At 37.8% G+C, this 22930-nt stretch overlaps 1 long non-coding RNA gene across 1 annotated transcript; it reads left to right on the top strand.

The window, feature by feature from the left end:
* Positions 1–1112: 1112 nt before the first annotated feature.
* On the top strand, positions 1113–21174 carry LOC140670849 (uncharacterized). The gene is made up of 3 exons (XR_012047630.1): positions 1113–1236; positions 18701–18793; positions 21023–21174. It is a non-coding gene; the product is annotated as an uncharacterized lncRNA (long non-coding RNA).
* Positions 21175–22930: the final 1756 nt, after the last annotated feature.

Here is a 22930-nt window from a genome sequence, read left to right as displayed (position 1 = left end):
GCACAAAAGCGACGCGTCTAAAGCAATGATTGACATGAACGAGAAAAAGAAAAGGAATTTATCGCCGATGGTACTTTTTGCGCGCTCGTGACAAAATATACCGCGTGCGAAATAATCGGTTCCGATGTGACTGCCGTATTATTTGATTTTTATAACAACTGAATTCAAGTGATGCATCATATGTTTGTAAATAGAGTAAACGCTCTTTTTCGCATTATTGTTACCATGGTTTTATAAAGTATAATTTTTTCTTCATTATACAGAAGAAGCAAACTTTTCTGATGAACGTAATCTTATAAAATGCAATTTTTACAACCGAAGAAAAGAAATAATATTTGCAACAATGTTACGCAAGAATCATAAATTATATCAATGCGGGTTAATAATTTAATATTATAAACAATTCTCACTTGTAGAATAGTTTAAAAACTTCCACGTGATTTTTTCATCTTCTCACAAATGCTGCTGTTTTTATTTTCTATTGTTGGTTCTGCCTGTTTTTGCGTCTTGTAATTCTGTAATAAGTTTAATACGATTATCTCCCCTTCTCTTTTGTTACTTCTTCCAACAAACCCTTTTGTTACTTGTTCCAACAAACCCTTATGTTTGTTCGCTCCTTTTTCTCCTGCGTGCATTCCCTTATCAGATATTCAAGCAAACGCTCCTTCTTTTCCTTTATTGTAATCACTCCCTAAGAAAATGGCATAGAACATAGCTATTTTGCGTGCAGTTGTTACTTTATCGCGGCTATTCGTATCGGCATCGATTTCTCTCGTCCGCTAAACCCCCGTCGCAGCTCTTCCGCATAAAGGTTTTGGAACTGGATCGAGCATGGTAGAACGGGGTACACAGTGGATGGCGCGTACCCCGTGAGCAGAAATTATCCACTTTTGCGGTAATTCGTAGCTGCCGATGCGCATGGGGCACCACGCAAAATGGCCGCCGACTCGCGAGTCCCGATTGGTGACGACGGGGTGGGTTATTTGAACGGCGGTTGGTGGTTCAGCGTTGCCCGGCGCGAGTAATTTTGATCGTGATTATACTAATTTCATAGTATACCCCTTCTCGGTGGCTTAAGCATCGGCCGGGTTCACACGAGCAGCGACGCGAGTCAAGAGTAACAGTGTCCGTGAAATGCAGAGCGGTTCGAAAAGTCTTCTCCGCGCCGGCCTCATCCGATTTTTGAGTTTTCAATACCGATCGCAACTTCTACCGATGGACTGCGTTCAAATCCAGGTATGTTTTTCCTTTAAAAGCCATCAGACAATGTAATTTAGCCAGTAATCTTAAATTGATAGTTCTTTTGAGACTAAAGATTGAAAAAGAGGGAATAATAATTAGATACTTTATATTGTTTTTAATCATCTTGTTGAAATATACAACTTACTGAAAACAAAAACAATTTCGTAGATATACAGGTTTTCTTAGCAAATGTATCTTTAGCATTGTTATGTAACGTTTAACAATTCGACTGATCGGCTGTCACGCATGTGTATCAACGCGTATGCATAAAGCGTGGATCTTTTGTGACGCGATGTTTTCTTTTTTTTTTTTTTACGGGCTAAATGGAAATCTAAAGACGAAGACCGCCGAGCGTGCGAAACAGTAATCACCTCAGTTATTGCTATTAACGTCAGCTATATTGAACTATAATTGTTTTGTGCTAGCGCGGCGTATTCACAGGTAAAAGGCCCCCGTTTTGCTTCCGCCCTTCTCTTTACCATTCCTTATATATATATATATATATATGTATATATTTCTCTCTCCATTCCCTTTGCGGTTTTCTCCTTGTCTGTTGCTTGCATTCTCTTCTTCTGAGATTTCTCTCTCTCTCTCTCTCTCTTTTTCTCTCTCTTTCTCTTTCTCTCTCGTCCCTCTTCCTTTCCTCGTAGGTAGCAAGCGGAGCAGCGCTGCCATCGCTGCCGTCGTCTTCATCACTCTGGTGGGGGCTAAATTACCACAATTTTGTACTTTTTATACCGCGAGGGAAAAAAAGAGGATAATTTTTGGTGGAAACGCAACAATTTTATCGGCCGTTGTTATGTGAGATCAGTTGGTGTCTACTGCCGCTGCGCGTTACACCTGTCCGCTTCGTACGCTTCGATCCGCAACGGGATCAAACGCGTTTCCGAATGTCACTTTGACCGGAAATGACCTTGCGATTTCTTCAACGTCGAAATGTACGTCGATAGTCGCCATCTTTGCAACCTTGATGAATGATACTTGATGTGAAGTCCCTCCGGCTCAACCTTCCAATTAGCTCCACGATCGTGTTTATCGGAATTATGACAGGTGACGCATGATGGCTATTGTCTATTATTTTACTTCCTTCACAGTGACATTAAAGTGAAGTGTGAAGTTTTTACACATGTGTGACAGAGTCCATAAAATATTCATCATTCGCGAAACTTTTAGCTTCAAGATATATATACATGATTATCCGTGCTACCAAGTGTGTGCAGCGCAGACAAACAGTCGCCATTTTGGAGAACGTTCGTTCTTTTTCCGCTAGGCGTTATATACGTTTATTTTTATGTGTGGGTCAGCATTGCTGTGATAGTGGAGCCCTCGATCAAGATTTTCCACGAAAGTTTCTTCTCCCTCTCTATCTCTCCCTCTCCCTCTCTCTCTCTCTCTCTCTCTCTCTCTCTCTCTCTCTCTCTCTCTCTCTCTCTCTCTCTCTCTGAAATTGTTATTTTGTAAACTATTTTTGCTTCAGATGTTTGGCACGATGGGAATGTGCACACGTGATAAACTGTTAGATTTTCTGTGTAGCTTATAGCTACCTAGATAGCTTATTCCGAACAATAGTATCATATTCGTAATTGTGCTATTTCAATGCTATGATACTCAAGTTGTTCAAGAAAAATGACATTAAAACTTACGAGCTTATGAAAATTGATGTTTATTAATTGAGTTAATACGTTTCCATGCACTTATTAGTGACTATCTAAATTATCTATATTATCTAAAGCAGGCAATTGAATATTATTTTTTTCATAATTAATAAAATAATAATTTTATTCCATTTTTAAATGATTGACTTTGCAATCTAATCAATTGCGGTAGCTCAGAAACAGATGCTTCTATAGAATTGGCCGTGTAATTTGATGGAATAGAAACAATCGACTACTAGTAGACGATTTTTAATTACTAGTTGTCGCGACTGCGAAAAGAATTTGCTATCCTCTATGGCTTCTTCGTCTTCAATGTGTAGCGCCTCCCCGAATGGATTCTTTTCGAGTTTCATGCCGGGGGCAGGAGCATCACTGTCCTGGAAGATTTATATCCTTAGAAGTTACGTCCTCACGGGGGTGTTCGCTCTGTGCTCACACTTCGTTTCTTTGTTGATTATTTAGCCGTAAGCGTCTATCTGCCGTACGCAAGAATTTCGGGTACCAGTCGGCCAAGGGTATCGCAATAAGAAAGAACGAAGCCTCCAAGGCATGTCGATGATCTTTATAGCCTTTGAGGCGATCTAAATGACGTAACGTTGTTAGAACTTATCTGATCTAGAGCTGGATGCTATTAAAAACCTTGATGCTACGTGGAGGGCATTCTTTGCTTCTTCGGTCATCGAGATGAAATCGAGAATGCGTAAGGTCGATCGAGCAACCTAGATGTTGATCACGACGCAAAAACATGGATGAACACGAGCGTTCTAACGAGATTTATTTCGCCGATGGTGAAATCGCCTCGACAGAATTATCCATAAGTGTTAAAGTTAAATGCCGGTATTATATCAACACTAAAATAATGTAAGTACCATAGGCAACATTTACAAGAGTCCCTGTTTACTTGGCTTATGGGTTGTTAATGGTTACCTAAAGACGCTACTCATTGTTTATCGGTAATTTCAGAAAGTGTACAAGTCAGCGTTTAAACGTCAGTTTATGAAATCAGATAACTTGGAGATATGCATATTATAAACGCATTATTTCCTACTGTATATTATACTCCATAATAATACATAGTTTGTTAAGTTTTGAATATATTGTTTTAAATAAATTGTTTTAATACCAAATATTAAAAGAGCTATTTGAGTGATAGTTTGTTCATTGAATTTTTATGTCACGCATTATATCGTAAATATATGTATTTGATTTATAATTTTACACATCATTTATAAGTGGCTCATAAATCGGTAGCTTTAAATTAAATACTGAAATAATTTTTAAAACTAAAAAATATTACAATGAAAACATTATTTGCGGCATTAATTATCGCTGAAATGACATAAATCGTCTCGTGAATCATTAATATCGCAATCTTTGCCTTTACACGTATGCTTCTTATAATTATTTTGACTTTTTTTTAAGTTAGTTTAGCAAAAAATGTCACATCTTTTCTCGAATTTTAAAAGTTTATAAAATAGTATCATTTCACAAAAGATTACGTTTGCAACTTGACTATATTATTCATGACAAGTGTATCTTCTCTCTTGGCGTGCGACCTGCACTTTTTAACGTAAAATGGACAAGATCGGCGGATCAGTCGCGTTCATCATTAATGCCGAGGGTATCTATCGCTCCCGGGCTTGGTGGACCAACGTCGAAAAAGGGGGAGAAGAAGGCAATAAAACCGCAAGGGCGAAAAGGACGGAGGTAAATAACGGTGGAGGAGGCGTGGTTGGCGCGATGCGGCGCCCTCAAAGCACGGTCGTTCCTCGAGGATACATCCTTTAAGAGCTCGAGGTACGGCGACCGACGAAACTGGGAGCCCCGGAGATAAGATCCTTCTAGTTATCGAACGGACTCCCGTTCTCGATCAATGTACCGAAACCCGTTCACGGATTTCGACAGAGCCGCGGGCGAGCCGATCTACCTCCCGATTTCATCTTGCGCCCGAGACACTCCAGCCTTGAACTACCACAAGGACGCTTAATCGCGATCTCGACCATTCGGATGTCCTTGATTGATTTTAAGAAGTCCTCTACCGATTCAACTCGCCGCGCGAGATCACCGTCGGCGGTTTCTTCCGCAAAGCACGCGGCTACCCGTCGCAATGCTCGTTTGTCTTTCCGACGGCAAGAATGTTAGCACCTGCTACCACTCATTGGTCATCATGACCAATTTTTTAGTACTTTTGCGTGAATTGAATCTGATTGGAATGTAATATGTGTTGAAAACAATTTGCACTTTTTTTTCTTTATCGAATGCCTAAAATTATGCGAAACATCTATTAGATATTTTGATACAGAACTTGGTGCTTACTATTGGTCTCAAATGAAATGACGAACAAAATCGAATTATTTGATTCAGAAAGTAATGATGAAGACAAAGGATGCGCGACATCCACTCACGTCCCGTTTCCTCGAAAATAAGACAAAATACATCCGGCGGATAGCAGAAATGATCGAAACACGCCTAAAGCCCCGGGCGTCAAATGGATACCTTCGACCCGAGCCGAGGATCACTTTAACGATGATACGATGAACCCGCGGTCACAGAAACAAAGACTGAGACGTAAGAATGAAGGAATATGCGTCGTTTAAGGTGGTAATTACACCCTCTTTTTATATCTCACAGCCGTGCGGCAGATGCGGCTAATGATAGCCCGAATGTGCCGATGTGTCTCACGGCAGGAGACGCGACCCGATTCCTCGGATTCTGGCGCCGTTGATCATCAGACATTACGACCGGCTACCAATCGGAATCGTCGGGATATCGCGTGTGTTCCGATGACGGAAACCTTTACATGTGAAGAAATTGCCGCCGAGTTTGAAGAATTGAAGCCTCCAAATTGATGGCTTTGGAGATTTTCTGTTGAATCTTCCGCATATCTTGCGACGCGTGGACGCGCATCGCGATAATAATAAGTAGTCATCTATAATTCGTGACTATTAGTTCAAAAAAATATCTACAAAATCATCTCAGAACTTCCTGTAACGGATTTCGAAATAAACGGATCTTTCTCGCGTGTCGGTTTCACGCGTCGTTTCCAGGTGTTCCAACAGTTTTGGGATACGATTGCGATATTTAATGAAATGATTACTAGGTTTTTAAATACTTATTTCTCTGTTGTTTTATACCATCCTATTTTTTTTTATATTTATAAGTTTATTTATAGTATACATGTATTATATATGTGAATTTTTATCTCTTTCTTTCTTCTTCTATGTCTGTTTCTCTCTCTCTCTCTCTCTCTCTCTCTCTCTCTCTCTCTCTTTTTCTCTCTCGATCTATTTCATTTAACGATTACTGTTGCGCAAAGAATCATTTTTCCATTTATAATTATTAATTCTGCGGAAGCAGCAATTTTGAAATACTCAGGAAGATATAGAATTGCTAAACTTGGATGGAAAATAGGGGAAAGAAATTCCGTTGAGTGGAATTACAATAATTATAAATGATAACGAAGTATTAAATTCTCTGTCTATTGTTCATGATAAGAAACACGATCCCGCACATAGTAGCTACATCGATTTATCTGGGTAACATCAGGAAAGAAACGAAGCGGCGTTTCGGAACATGCGTTTCACGCGAGCCGCAAAATTCCGAGAAAGCTATAGTATTGCGTGAAAAACTCTGGAATCCTACGAAATTCGTTTCTACGTCTCTATTACATGGGAGATTCTATCTATATGCAGATTCCAACCGTGTTTTGTCGTTCTTCGTGAAATTAAATTTGTTCTTTTGTACGCGGTTTCACCGTGACGAAGTTTGTGTCCACGAGCGAAGAAGCGAAGGCCTGGTCTTGACCCGCCCCACGCCTTCAGCAGCCTCTAATTACCAAAAATTTTATGAGCCGCACTATGGGTTCTGTCATTTGTTTGCTCAAGCACGCCGGAAGTTCAAGCTAATTGATTATCTGCTAATTTGTAACGTTGTCTGCTTAGAAGACATGGTTCTTTGATGCCACTTTCTCTCTTTTCCAATGTCGTATACATGGATTTATTTCAAATGATTATTAATGATAAAACTGTAACGCACACACCATAAAAATTATTTTTATTTATTTCATAAGATAACGAATATATTTATCAAATTTTATTTTTACACACAACTCGTTTTTCATTTTTTTAAAGATAACAATTAAAAATTCGGTAAAAATTTAAAAAGTTTTATGTCCAAGTTTAATTTTGAATTGTGAATTATATTCCTGCCGCGCAACGTTTATGGAAATTTACCGATGTAAGTGCGTAATAATATGTACGTAAATACACCATCGCGATTGATGGAACTTCCATGAGAAACAACTTTTGTACATCGCGATCCGAACAATGCATACGCGTGTTTTCAGACGCTCGACACGCGATCAATGATTGAGGCTAGGTATAGGCCAGGTGAATATACAGCTGTTCCGTCCATGAATTTCTAATGCTTCAAAAATCGCGGCTTACTTGCATGAATAATAAACGCCCGTGCGAAGTGTTCGTGTACAAGAGAGGGTCGATTGGCCTTTTTTCGTTGAGATTTTCGAAGTTTGATAACTAAATAAACGATAATAAATATGATACATTAATCGATAATCATATATGGATTTCTTAATTTCATAATGAATTAAAAGCAAAATGTGTTTGTATTGTAAAATAATCGCAAATAATAATTTAAAACGATGAATATTTATGACAAGTTTCCCATTAATTTATTTATGTACAAACATTTAAACTGAAATCAAAAATGCATGACTCTCATTGACAAGAAAAATAGAAGTCATATTTACCCTTTGTCTCGTTAGCGCATTGGATAATTGTATCAAACTCGATCTGATAAGGATAACGTAATTTGAGGTCGTTGACTGTGTATCTCTACAGGGCCCACGGTTTTACGATGCTGAGATTTATTTGTCATTATGCTGGTTATTTTTACCTCCGCATTGTCTTTAACCGTGAGAAAACAAAAATAATGCGTTAGATTTAGATAAAATTTGCCCTCAGGAAACGTGATTGAATATCGTTAACGATTAAATAATTATTACTTTTAAATCATTAATTATTTGCATGTTTAAATTTGAATATTTAAATGCATTAAACTTATAATATGTTAATATTCTTTTTTTAACAAGTACGATTTATAAAAGACTTGTTTAATTACATGCCTTTAAAAGTGTCTTGTTTCTAAAAATATGTAAAAATGATTTTATATAATTTGAGATAGAATGAAGTAATTTTAAATAGATATATATATATATATATATATTTGTGTTAAAAAGATATATATTGAATTAAAAAATAAAATTAATAATTATTGTCTGAAAAAAAATATTATTTGATAATGTATGCAAAAGAGTCAGAGCAAAAAAGAGACAAGGTAAAGACTAGATAAAGTAAATAAATCATATATTCTTAAGATATTTTAAATTGCGGATTTTTTCAAGTTATTCGATTCATTAAGAAAACGAACGTATCTCATTTAAATTTATTTGGCACGATATACTAATTACTTATTATGAATCATAGGCTTTTTTACTAATAGAAGAATTTTTTTATAGTTTTCTATGGAAATGCGCTCTCAATGACATTTTTCAAAACAGATTCTCATGAATAGAATTTCTTTTTGCATATTCGCCATTCCTCTCATCCTTCTTTTCTATTATTCTATTTTTTTGTATTTTTCTCGTAATAGTATTTATAAAAAGAAAAATTAGTCAATTTTATTTATAATATATTAAAGAATATTTTTAAAAACATATAAAAAACTCGATAATACTTTGTTCGCATTATTTTTGTTATATTGAATTACGATTATCTTGTCGTAGTAATATTTTTTTTGCAATTTTATTACATATAGTCTTATATGTATACATTATTATCAAAGAGAGATTTAATTATTTGTATATTAATGAAGAAATTATGCATTTATATGCAATTTTATTGAAAATTGGTTGAGCGGCAAGTGATATTGTTGTTGTATCTATATGATTATTATGTCTTATACGTACTATCTATGCAAATCATCAGTAATACGCAAAACATCTTATTACTATATTGCTATATAATATATAATTTATTCCTTACTGGTTATCTAATAATTTACTATTTTCATCGTACCATGTTCTATACTTTGACTTAAATAAAATAAAGCAGCATCGTAACGACGCGACGCAACAAGCGATCGCATGTTTAAAAGAATGTCGCGTAGTGTGTACAACACATTTTTCGAGATCATCTCGTCTGCCTTTTGGGGTCAGAGGCAGCGTTCCGTCGCGGATTGCAGGATCAGCTCGACGCTGACCCACTACGCGGTCCCGAGCTGCGTAATAACACGGCAGCACGAAACAAACCAACGAATTAGGTACTATCGGGTTCTGCGAAAGCGGTCGACAGACGGACGTTACCAGGACGAACGAATGAACCAAGTGAACGAGCGAACGAACAGACGGACGAACAGACAGTTAGTACGAGAGGGCCGAAGTAAGTCGAGCGGAGCGAGGAAGAGACTACGAGCGAGACCTCGAAAGGGCCTGGCCTCGTGCAATTACGGGGCCTCGGCAACCCCGGCATTATCCCCAATTATCCGCATGCGTTTTCAAGTTAGGCTTTCGGATCCCCTCGGGGGCCGGGGGCCGGGGCCCGCGCGAGAGCCACCGCGAGGCATCGCGACCCAAACGTCCATACAAGCCTCGGAGATACGGAGCACGGAAGGAGGAGAAGATGCAGAGAGAGAGAGAGAAGGATAAAGAGAAGAAAAGAGAGCGAGAAAGAGAAACTTGGAGCACCGACGATCCATTATGTGGCGTCTGCCGTCAGACACGGATCGATTTCACCGTTTTGGAGCGGTGTCTGCTCTTGCTGCGACCGCAAAAGCTGCACGATCAGAACGGTCGCATGCCTTGCGGCGACCATCACGAGGCGAGCATCTCGAGATATGACCATTTCAAAATATCTGAATCAACATCTTAAATATATATACGGTAAAAGGTTTGAAATTTCTTGCAACGCGATGAAAAATATTTCATGGTATCGGAAATATTTAAATAAATAAAAAATTATTTATTAAATAATATCTCAAGGAATAAGATATGTCGCTAGCTTTAATAGTTTTATATTTTTTAGACAAGCTATACAATCTCAAGAGTAAGTTTGACAACATTCACATTCATATCTAACATTTTACTTAATGATAAATCCTACATATACTTTATTTTATTATTGTTACCTTTTATATTTGTATAAAGGTTTTTCTATTTGAAAAAAAAGAGCACGTTTATCAAATTGACCAGACGTCTACGAAATTTTACCTAATATTACAGAGAACGCGTGATCAGAAATATACCCCTCAGTCAAGCGTGCAGTAAATCGAAATGCCTACTATGCCGATCTATTACGTGACATCAGACCCGAATCGATATCGATTGTTTGAACCTGCGGGCTCTTAACCGCAAGGTATGCGACCGATTCGTCGCGAGGAGCTGATGCAGAGCTATTTTGACGTCCGCGCATCGAATGCCTCCGGTGTAATCGTGAGGGAAGGACGAGCCGAGGAAGGTCGAATGGTCGATTACGTGGCCGCCAGGTGAAAACCGTTACCGATCTACGAAGAGTGGTTTTGATGGAAGTAATGTAGTACATCGATTATTGTACTTTCTGTAGATCAACGATCAAATGCCGTGAACGTAAAACGCGAAAAGATAAATGAAACGATATTCAAAACGGTGATAACGGACAAAGTTAAGCAGGAGTTGCCTTTGATTGCAATTTATTGCAACAATATTCTAATGGAAAGGCTATAAAGTACGATCAAGTATGCCTCGAAGACGATTTCGAAGACGATTTCGAAGGCAACAGGATCAACAAGAAAGACACAAATAAAGGATGACGAATATACCAATGGAAGCGAACGGGCTGCAAATGCATTTTTGTGGTCGCGCGCTCCTTTTTAAAACCTAAATGCGATGTTTACATCGAGAAAGCTTCATTGTGACCGCATAAAGTCTCGCCTCGACGACGCCGGAGGATGAGATAGAGAAGATAGAGTGAAAGAAGGCATTCCATGTAAACCGTTATGATGACACAGCGTTAATAGAAGATTGTTTATCGCGCATTTTTCGTTACCGTTATTTTCTCACGAATATTCATAATTACTGTGCTCATTTTGTCGTCTAATATCCACCGAGACACTGAATTTGTATGTATGCTGTGAGAAATGACCGAAAACCCATCATAAGATTGGAAAAATATTTAAATAATTACCATAGTGAAATGATTAATCGTAGCTAATTACTTGTGAATAAAAATCATTTACTGATGTATCTAATTAAACATTCAAAAGCTTGCGGATATATATTAAAGATTTTTAAAACAATTTTTAATTCGCTTACATTATCGGGAGCAAAACTCAAGCGCTATTGTATCAAGATTTCACTAAACATAACATTAAATGCAGTTTATGAAATCTGTAACCGGAATAAGAAACCGCTAAACGATGCCAAACACAAGACTTTGATAAGGATTTCATACTTAACTGCCTCTCTCATGCATGAATCGTAACAACTAAAAGGCGGCCAAGAAATCTTACACGCTTATGTGTGATTAAGTATAACCGACGCGCGCGAGATACCTGATATTAGCCGATTCATCTGAGCGAAAACGAAACCGAGCAACATATTCGTAATTGCGACGACTAGCCGGTCAACTAACCATCGTATAGCTTACCGTGTTCCGACAGTAACTTCCTAGCCGCCTGAAAAGGGTGTAATTCGCCGCGCGGTATCTCGTAAGCTTTCGTCAATCGGCGGAGATCTACGCCGTTGATCTAAGCCGCTCAATCACGGGAGGGTAGGGCCAGGTGTGGGCACTTGAAAACCGAGCACTTTGAAGAACTCTCGGGCGAACTTCCCCGGGATAGCTGGCGTGCCACGAAAGATTTACAGTCTCCGCACCGGAAAGGGTACCGAGAGGGCGGTCGGTGGAAGAATGGTTTCCGGTGGCGGTAGCTCATACAGCCCAGACATTGCACATGCATACATTCAAATCAGAAGACCGATACGCATGCCAACGCCTGCAAAACTAATGTCGAATTGGCCAGTAGATACGCTCTCGTATCCCAGCAGAGATTTGTAATCTAAAAGATTTCTCATCGCCGTACTTGTGTCAAGAATGCTTCAATTGTGCGGTGAAACTCTTCCCTGGAATGTATGCTAAGGTAGTTTTTAATCGAAGAGAGAGAATGCCAAGCTTCTCCATCCGTCGCAAGTTACCGTATATGTTGTCGTATGTTGGATATGCTTCTACTCTTTCAACGATTTTATTATGCCGAGTTAGTTCAGCCGGAAGCATTTACGAGAAAATGTAAAGAAGATCGATTTGATTTGAAATGTCGCCAAAGTATACCCTAGAGCAAATACAAAACCATAATCTTAAGCGAATCATTTCATCGTAATTACGTCGAATTGAGCGAATGCGACTTTATATGCTTGTAATTTTTGTTACAAATTCTTCGCATAGAGGTATGCGAGTAGTGAATTATTTAATAATTTCCTGAGAAAAGGTTATTATATACCCCTTTTACCTCCACCATATGCCATACTTTTCATTATTTTTCTTCTGTCACAACTATTTTCCGACATAGTACGAATGATATCAACTACCAACATTATTAATCGAACTTCGACATTACAACAGCGACGATTATTGTTACTCTTGAAGCGTACGGTCTGTTTACGCCGGCGATTACACGCGAGGCTAGAAGTTAAAGTGTTAAAGGGATTCCAGCTTTTGTCCGTTCCGCGTTCGGGCGTAAACCACGTGTCGGTTACGGTCGAGCCTGCTATTTCCCGACGGACGATCCCTTCAATCAGGAATTACGTGCAGCATGGCGTCGTGCGCGGCCGGCGCAACTCTTACGCGGCTTACACCTTTCGAGCACAATTTTCATAATGATATGCGAAAGCGAGAAGGATCGAGTCGCGCTGCACGGCTCCACCTGACACATAGAATGAACCGCGGCAGATGACGACCGATCCCTGTGCTTCCGAGACCGATATTCTTCGGGGATAATGAGCGCCGAACCGCCTACCATCGTGTCAACCGCGTGCGCGTGACATTGACATTGTATTCTGTCCTGTTCGCCGCTGCCAAAAGTCGAGCGACGCGCTCGTTAAAAAAAAAAAAAAAGAAGGGGAAGCCCGACGTAGCAAGGTGCAACGAACTCGGCCGGCCGGCCAAATTGCTACCTTCTTCAGCACACCCTCCTTATTACGGCTCTAGTTCCGTCGTGGAAAATCACTTTGAGGGAGTTTCCGACGAAGTTGGGGATTTAAGGAGCGGCAACTATAATTGGATAGATGTACACGCGGACAATGCACTCGTGTGGTCAGAGAAAACGCTTCGGGAATTGTTTGAAATACATAAATTTTTACTCGAATTACTTCTCGAGTTTTGCAATAAACAAATTTTGCGTTTTTATTTTAATTTTAATTATTTATTATATGCTTAAAAAAAGACTATTTTATATTATTACTTGATCGCTAAATGTGTAAAAAGAAACAGTAAATTTTTAATTCTTTATCAATGTCCAAAGTTTCCATTGCATGTTACTATCTTGCGTATTATAATATTGCTCGACAAAAACAACTAGTTAAATAAAAAATAATCCATATATCTAATTACTGTTCAATGAATTATTTCTATTACTTTTTTTATATTGTGTAATATTTATCTTGATATTATCTGTTATTGGATTGAAGATATTGCGTAAATCTTGTAATAAAATGGGGTATATGCCGATGAAATATCAAACTGGCGACTTTTCTCTATCTACCGCAAAACTAGCGGCCTTGATCGTTCTCCACGTAGGAAGTTCATGACCATGATTCAGGAAGATTGCATCCGAGTCCGCTTGCGCGGACTCGGCCGGAACACAGTGGAATTCTCACGCGAGTTTCCGCGTACAGGCGTATTCGCGCGTTCCTCGCATCACGAGCTCTTGGCATCGCTTCTCTTGCCGCGCGTGCAGCTTTCGAAATATCGTGGCTCGCTCCGCTCTATGGTTCGGTGCCTATCAATCACTTGGTGCATGGTCCGACAATAAGACTCCACGAAAGAGGGAGCTATTATCCTGCCAGACTCTGGTGATGCACGACCTCCAGGGTCCGACGCTGGACCTGAAGCCCTCGCCGAACACGATCGTGAGCAGCACGAAAATTTCGTAACGTTTTGCGAAATGGCAAGAGCGAAATTCCATCTGAAATTCCACATTTCACGTATCTTGATGCTAGAGTAGGTAACAGGAAGTTTGTTATATATTTAATTTTGAAGTTTTAGAAATTTAATGTGAATATTAATCATTAAAATATTTAACACTAAAAATAAAAAAAATTGTGAATCAAAATTCCGTCCTATATAATCAAACTTTTATTATAATGAAATTAAATCCTTGTTTATTGAAAAGTATGAAAATGACAGGAAATACTATATTCTTTTATATACTCTACATGGCTTGGAAAATTTTTCTTAAAAAAATCTTCAAATACGTACGTTGTTACCAAGTATATCGTAGAAATTCTTCTAAAATAAGCGGGGTAATATCAGTAAGAAGTACATGTCGGAGCCGAAGGAAGAGAATTATGATGGTGCGAGCCCCCAGGAAGCCTTACGTCCGTATTAAATCTCAGGCAAGAGCACGATGGCATAATGAAAAATCCGACAGTAGACATAAGTCAGGGCCGTCGCGAGGAAGAGCGATCGGGCTCGTTCTCCTCGTGAATATTCATCGATCTCTGCTTCGTCGTACAATGGCAGGGCTGAGAATGGCGAGGAGAGAACGAGATTCCGCGCTATTGATGCGAAAAAAAACTTTAGTAACGATTTTCTACTTGTATAACGTGCTCCGATCTTCGTGGAACCTGTTAAAATTTAGATCGATTAATATACGTTATATATTTCTCTACTTAAATATTTTAGAGAATATTAACTACTTTTACTTTTTAAGAATCTATCCCATCATCAACTGGTCCCGATTCACATTTATATATTTTTTTTCATTTTTTCATTTTATTTTAATTTTTTGCATACAATTTAGATGTCTATAAATATTTTATTATCTTGTACGTAAATATCTGATTCAATTATTTTATGTAAATGTTCTAAGATATAGAAAACTTTTTGAAGAATTCTCAAGATTTCCAATATCCTAAATGCGATTCGAGATGTTCACCATCTTTGGATTGCGTGTCAGGCTAACATTCATGTATCCTTGAGGAAGGAAAAACTCGTTATACATTATATGTATATTGATGTGCGTGCAGTTGAGAGTGCACACAATGCCAATACGATCTATCTTGCATATGCATACTATGTGTTCGCCGACGGCATAAATCGTCATGAATGCAAGTGTAATACATATAGCAAAAGCTAAAAATTCTATTTGCTGGGAATTTATGAATTATATAATACGTCATTCCTAAAGATAATTTTTTCTCAATGACATTTATTTCATTATTTTCATTAAATTCTTAGAATTTGGCATGTCTTGGAAAATTATTTCTCAATTCTTCATGATGACATCTAATCACATTTCTTATAAAATCATTATTGTATTTATGTAAGTTCTCTACTTGATTGACTATATAAAGTATATCGGATTTGTTGCACTAATAATTTTTGATTACTTATAGGCAATGAAAAATTTATTTGAATTTGAAAGAACATATATTTTATCTCAAGAAAATTTCAATTACAAAATAGATATAAAAATTTAAAGTTAACAAACAATTAAGATAATTTTATGCTAGCCAAAAATAAAGCGCACCAGCACTGCAAAATACATTACCTCGTGCAATATTGTACGTAAATTTATGAAATAATAAATTTTTGGAGCAAAAAAGTGATGAGAAAAAATCGCGCCTAGGGGTTTTCTTGCATTTCTCTCTGCTCTTAGTCGCGGGGTGCAGTTGCTTTCGAAATGACATGCAAATGCAATGGGTATCCAAGGCGAGTCTGGTTTTTCAGGGCGTTACTCTCAGAAATTCTGGTCGGTTGGTTGGTCGATGCAGAACGTCGAGGGCGGTACATCTGTCGGCGGAAGATTTATATCCCGAGGCCGAGGTTGTGCTTCTACCCATTCCCAACTCGCGACCGTGCTAGGCACGCAGGCAAAAAGCAACTTTGTATCGGAATTCACGAATCAGCGACGCCTCAAAATTCATTTCTTATATCACGCAATGGATTAAAATATTCATTTCTGATTTACGTACATCAGCATATGCAACTAAGTTTAGGTTGAGAATAAAGCTAAAAATATGAACCAGAAGGAATTGCATATTTACTTGCATGTATGCACATCGTGAATGTTTTTGGCGATTAAGCAAAGAGAGAGAGAGAGAGAGAGAGAGAGAGAGAGAGAGAGAGAGAGAGAGAGAAATCTATGAAAACGTCTTAACAAATTGACTGACAATTTTTTTCCTCTGATAATCCCAGAAAAATAATCAACTCGCACTTAATTAATGAAATATTTATGGCTATCATTTTGCGTGAGGTGCGACTCTCGCATTTTAATATGTGTGGAGGACGTGATAACTGCAATTGTTGCAATTATGTATCAAATACTGATACACTACTGCAAAGTTAAATATTGTTTATGACTTCGATATGATAAACTTGTGTTAAACTACAAAAATAAATAAGTGAGAAAATTGAAATATATTAATCGTGTTGAATTAATTATTGATATATATTATTACACTAAAAACAAATATTTTATAATGTACAATAAATAAATTAAAAATGCAAAAATATGTAATTAAAAAAACTGTAATAATAATTATAATCTAAATAGAGAAGCGGGGGTGGAAATCCAATGATCTCGCTGATTCTTGTGGTACGAATACCAGACATTAACGTTCACCACGACGAGGCTCAAAATAGAGGATTCCGACTTGGCGAGAAAACGATGCGATGCGGCGCGATTATAACTCGGCCGCAAGGCTCCGTCGGGTCTATCAAAACCCGCTCAGCCATACATCAATGCCATCTATACATATAATTTCGATGTCGACTGGGCTCTTGGTTTTATTTGCCACGTGTAAAAGCGAAGGCGTACGCGCCGCAATGCGAGATTTGATGTTAGGCAGACGCAACGCCGCACTTCGTTCCATTTTTTATACGTCGATCCAGACCTTTCGTGATGTTTCATATGGATGCAAGGTGGCATGGTAAAAAGAAAAATATATTTGTAACTAATAATTATTGTGCAAAAATCGACGCAAGATATAGATCACTGCAAGAATCGAGACGAAAGAAACTAATAGCCGTACATAAAGTTGTACGATTATTTTTCTTGAGAGGATACATATATATAATAATTGGTATATTAACATGGAAACTTGTCGTTTTATCGAGAGGCTTTATTACTGTTTAACAATAATTTTGATATTTGACAATCTGATTAGCTAGAAAATGGTACTAAATATTAACTAAATATAAAACATATATAGAATACGATCAAAGAAAATAGAGCATTATTAGTTAAATGGTATGCTATTATTCGAAGGTAATATGATTTAATAGCCCTGTAATTTTGATCACTCAACTGTCATCAGGTTACAGATATCTAAGCATAATATCAATTCACGTCCTCATTGTGTGATTATGATTCTGATTAACATATCTAGATATGAATAATTTAGTTTTCACGCTATTTTTATTTTTTGGTAACATCAATTAGTGCCCGATTTTATATATATATATCTGACGTTTCACAAACACTGTGATTTCTTCGTCCAAAGCTCATAGATTTTTAAACAGACTTTTATAAAATTTTTAAATTTGCAAATACGTATTCAGTGCATTCTTCCCAGCCATTTTGCTCGAAAGAGATCGCGAAGGACCCGCGCGGGCGAGAAAGCCCATACACCACGCGCTCTTTTTGCGCCGAGATCGGTAATAACCCAATAAATCAGAGTACCCCAGCCAGTGCAATTACGTTCCGTGGCTGAGAAACTCGCAGAACCCAACCCCTCTCGTAAATATTGCCCTCTGCGCACCTCAACGCAGCATCCTCGCCGGGTCCGCCGCCGTTTCTTCCTCTCTCGCTGCTTCCTCTTCTTTTCTTTTTTCGATGGTCTCACGACCCCGCTGCAACTAGAAGATCCTCCTCGTGTGCACCGCACGCCGGGGTTGTCGATGATACTCGTGCCTCATCCCCCTCGCGAGCATCCTGCTTGTGTTCTTTTATTACCCGCCCGCCGTTCTTCCCGGACGTGGACACCATAGCGCAACCATGGGAACCGTCCTGGCATGGAGCGTTCGAAATCCTTTCAAGAGGGGAGAGGAGAGTTTAATTGCCACTGTGCGATCTGTTAATTCGCGAGTGTCAGCTTGAGAAAGCGAGCTGAGAAGCGAGAGGGAGGATTTATCTCTCCACCGTCGACAGCATCGATGCGAAGAGTGCGTGTTTGCGAAAATATGGGGGTCGAAACGCGACGGACAAGAATGCGTCTAGGTCGTGGAAAAGGGAACGAAACAGAGGAGACTGAAATTCCTTCATAAAATGTTGAACAAAAGAGTGCATAGATTTACTTAAGGATAAATCAGTATCTTTCACATTGAATAAATTAACAAAATGTTACACAAACGAGTATAACAAAATATATGCTAAATTAATAATAATATATTTAATGTTCTTAATGTATATTTTATATTAGAAATATTATTAATATATAAAAAGTATGGTTGCTATGAGTTAAACACTTGAAATATATCTGTCCCTGTCTTCCCCTCACAAAAACGCTGATGAATATTTGCCCGATTATTTTTCAGGGTGGCGAAGAGAAAAAGGAGCTACCATAACGTTTTTCGAAAATTGTCGTCGGCATGCGATGTCATGCACGCTCCGCACATGACGTACGACAGGTATGCCATCACAGAAGGACGCAATTCTATCAATTTCGTTATTCTTGAAGGGGTAGAAGATGCGAATTTTTTTAACAGCCGGTTCGCGCCATTACGCCAATAATATATCGTCGTTGGACAATGCAATGATCCGTTTGTTGAAGCATTAAATAGAGAAACATCAAACGTAAAAATGATACAAGGCAAATTATACATCGCGCTGAAACCTGCACAAAAAAAAAAAAAAAAAAAAAAAAAAAAGTCGACTAAATGTCACGAATAATACATTCGAAGCAGCCTGTGTGCGTTATTGCATCCGATAATTATTGAGAGAACCGCGCGCTGTGACATACACACGCGATAGTAAATAACGTTATGTGACAGTTCCAACTTGTAGTACACAACGAGAATTGACACTGAATATCAAAAGACTCGCAGAATTTTTTAACTTTGCCAAATTAGTTGCTTTGTTTCACCGCCTCTATGCTTAGTGAGACGATAGAGAGGTATCATATTCATAGGTATATATTATATTCATTTGTTTGATAAATGTCATGAACTTTTGCAATTGTAATTCTTCTTAGATGGTATTACGCAAACGATTTGTAATAGAAACTCTGATGATTATTGATGGAAAGAAAGTAACATTATTGTTATACACTTCTATGATAATTGTCCAATTGTTTCCAAGAAACGCCTTGGTATCGTTGCTAAAATTTATATACAATATCAACCTCAGAGAGATTGTAACACTGCGTGTCATTCATTTTAAGCATATCTTGTCGCTGTCATTAGTACGATACAAAAGATACAGACATTTTACTTTACTTTATGAAATAAAAATAAGTTCGCTCGCTTTGAGTAACCGCTAAGACAATATTGAACAACAATAATGGTTTTCCGAAGCATCTTAGCTGCCGTCGGCATTTTAGAATTAGGTGATAAATCTCGAGACGAATAGGCTTTTAGAAGGCCTAGCCGTTAGAAAAGAAGCAAGTAGAAAATGCGAAAATGAGAGAACACGCTGCCAATAGATTTACGAGGCCATCCGTCTTCGTAGTACGCACTTGATGCTCACACTCGCGATAAAGCGCAGCTCATCTACGCCGTATATATGTTTGTGCACGCGGCACATACACATATGTATGTACGATTCTAGAGGAATGGTTCGTTATTATAACCTACGAGGCGTAATTGTTTCCAAGGAACCGACGTGGAGAAGACCTTGCCTGAGAACCTAGAAGTATTGGTAGTGTTCTACAGGGCGTTTCAGCGATAGTGCTATTAGTCACGACCACCTCGCTCGATCCCAATCGCGGTAACACATGAGAGAACTACGTGTTAGAATTTGCATTGGTATAATCGAATCTAAACTGCTAGTTTCGTGTAAGAAGAAAATTCGTCCGCCCTGAAGGAAAAAAGAATAATTTCAGAAATATATATTTACAAAAAAGTTAAATTAAAAATTCACAGCTTTAACTAGTTTTTATTAAATTTAAAGCTATCTCTTAAAATTCTTGAAATCATGAAGAACAGTGTTATAAGAAAATTGTGGATTAGAAAAACAGATTAAAGTAACTACTTAACTACTTATTTATCTCGGCGTTTATCCAATTTATCACAACGAGGAAGTATGCTAATACAAGCTAATAAAGTTGTAACTGCAAACTGCGATAACGCAGTTCTGAATAGCGACAAGTATGCATAATATTTAACATAGTAGAATGATAACACACAGAAGCATGTAAATTTTTATAGAATTTTGTTAAATTTAAATTTGTGTGGAACAATAAGACAAATTTGTGACGACTATGACGGTACCGATACTGACGAGAGACCTTGCGTCGTGAAACTATCGTGATATTAGTTGGCTTCCGCGGGAAGCCCGAATGATAGTGCCACTAGTCACGACTATACCTCGGTCGATTGTAATCTAGCGAGTGCAAAGGAAGCGGTTGTATTTTTATCAGTCATCATGCAAAGTTGCCTTTTTTACAAATGTCGGAAACGTGTGATGGTTTATCGATGTCGACTTTATCCGAATCTCGTGTAGTAATAAGGCTAAAAATCGAACAAAATATAAGCAAACTGTGACTCTCGATTAAATTAGAAACACGCTACATTGAATGATGCGATGTTGATGTGTCTCATCAACTTTGTTTTCTGCTGAAAATAACGCAATAAATCAAGAGAGAGTTCTTTTTGAGTTGTAAAAAAAATCAACCGCGATTAATTATTATTTACTTTCAGATTTGTGTTCCTCGCGTAACGTAAACTACATATACAAGTCTTGCCGAGATGACCACAACTTGAAGATCATCCTTGAAGCTTATCTTGATAGTAATTACTGCATAATTAATCAGATAATATGCAAATTTCTCTGTAAGATCAAATGCTCAGCTGTTAATCAAACTCGATTACTGTTCGTCGTTTCCGTCACGAATAAAACGGAGGAAACAAAAACAAATGTAAAATATGATTATTAATTGTGTAATATTGCACTTTAAAAACATATACGTTATATACGTTCCAACTGTATACAATACATAATTATAATAAATACTAATGTATTTAATAGACAAAGCAGATATTAATAAAATTATACATTTATAAAAAAACTTTGCATTGTTTTACATTTAAAAAGATTTAAGATGAATATTCAATGAGTAAAATCATTCCACGAATTTTGGTTTTAGATAGTTGTTGATAATTATTTTCAAAAATACACAGTGTGTGTTGTAGGAATTGTTTTTCCTTTTCTGGTGCGCGAAATGTATGTATTCTTGCAGATGCAATCTTTTAACATCTTACGGTACAAAAATAAGCGCATGCCCGCTTATTTGCGCATAAAACTTTTGCACATTTCACAATGTTCTCGCGTGTTACAAGAAAATAGCGGAGATACGTGCGTCAGCGGGAAAAAAAATGATTTTTTAGAACGCGAACCCCGGAATGGCGCCGGCGGTCCGGTTTAATCTCGACACACCCATTACACACGGCGTACATATTACATCACGATCGCACTCGATAGCGAGCGTATCTATACGAGCCCTATCCCCCGTGCCTGCCTGCCTGCGATACGTGTAAGCCGCAATTAAAATTCAAGAAAAATTCTCGGAAACCTGTTCGAGACTGAGCGAAATATTTTGCTGCGGGGTGGTCACGCAGGAACGCAAGTCACGGATGATCTCGTTTAATTATCCAGCCCTTAAACGCGTTCCCTTTCAAAATTTTTATCGTCCGCCATATCGTCCGACATTCTTAACCAACCATCGCGGTGATCAATTATTTCGCGTAAAATTAGATATTTTTCGACACCTCGTTGGTGGTAGAAAGGCTCTTATATATTACTATTCCAACTATTTTTTTAAATATCCGGTTTATACGTATAAAAGCGACAACGTAAGCCTTAATTAAGATTCACAATGTATGTCGGATTTTACATTTATCGATATATTCCAGCCTTATCAGGGTTTAATTAAATGTCATACGCTGACATTTTAAGATTTTGTAATTTTATGGTAATTAATAATAAATATATGTATACAATTATATTTATATGCTTGTTTATGCTGAGGCATCTAATTAATTAATCAATCAATCTCATGCTTAACGTCGTTTATTAATTCTTAGTCCCATAATAATTTGATAAATGTAGCGATCATGACTATATATATAAACCAGTTATATACAACTCGCGCAATATTAGAAATGTTCCAAGCGTCCTGTTTTGCAGTTGTAATTTTCGCATCTAATCATACAATCAGTAATCGATAAGGTCGTCACACCACGCTAACTATATTCCAGGAAACAATATCATTTATTCTACTATTTCTTTTTACACCTCGCTGGTAAACTTTTTCTCTTTGTATTGCAACGTTTAAGCGACATCCGCGAGCAAGTCTATCGATTATGCGCGAATGTCGGCAAGAGGAAATTTCTTTGTGGAAATCATTTTCTAGCGTGAGTATCTTGATACTCGGAAAACGTTACACGGGTAAAAAAAAAAAAAAAAAAAGAAAAACATTGTGCCGTGGTGTACGTCCGTGTGTAGTAACTCACGGACTATTGTTGCGATTTCGTGAAATGGCGTGCACGCGGTTCGAAAGTGTGGTTACGAGAGATACGGTCTCGGAGAACCACCATTTTGAAAGATGC

The sequence above is a fragment of the Anoplolepis gracilipes genome, chromosome 1, assembly GCF_047496725.1.
Source record: "Anoplolepis gracilipes chromosome 1, ASM4749672v1, whole genome shotgun sequence".
Lineage (NCBI taxonomy): Eukaryota > Metazoa > Arthropoda > Insecta > Hymenoptera > Formicidae > Anoplolepis > Anoplolepis gracilipes.
Note: the sequence above shows the minus strand (reverse complement) of the source record. Positions and strands in the feature narration are given on the sequence as shown.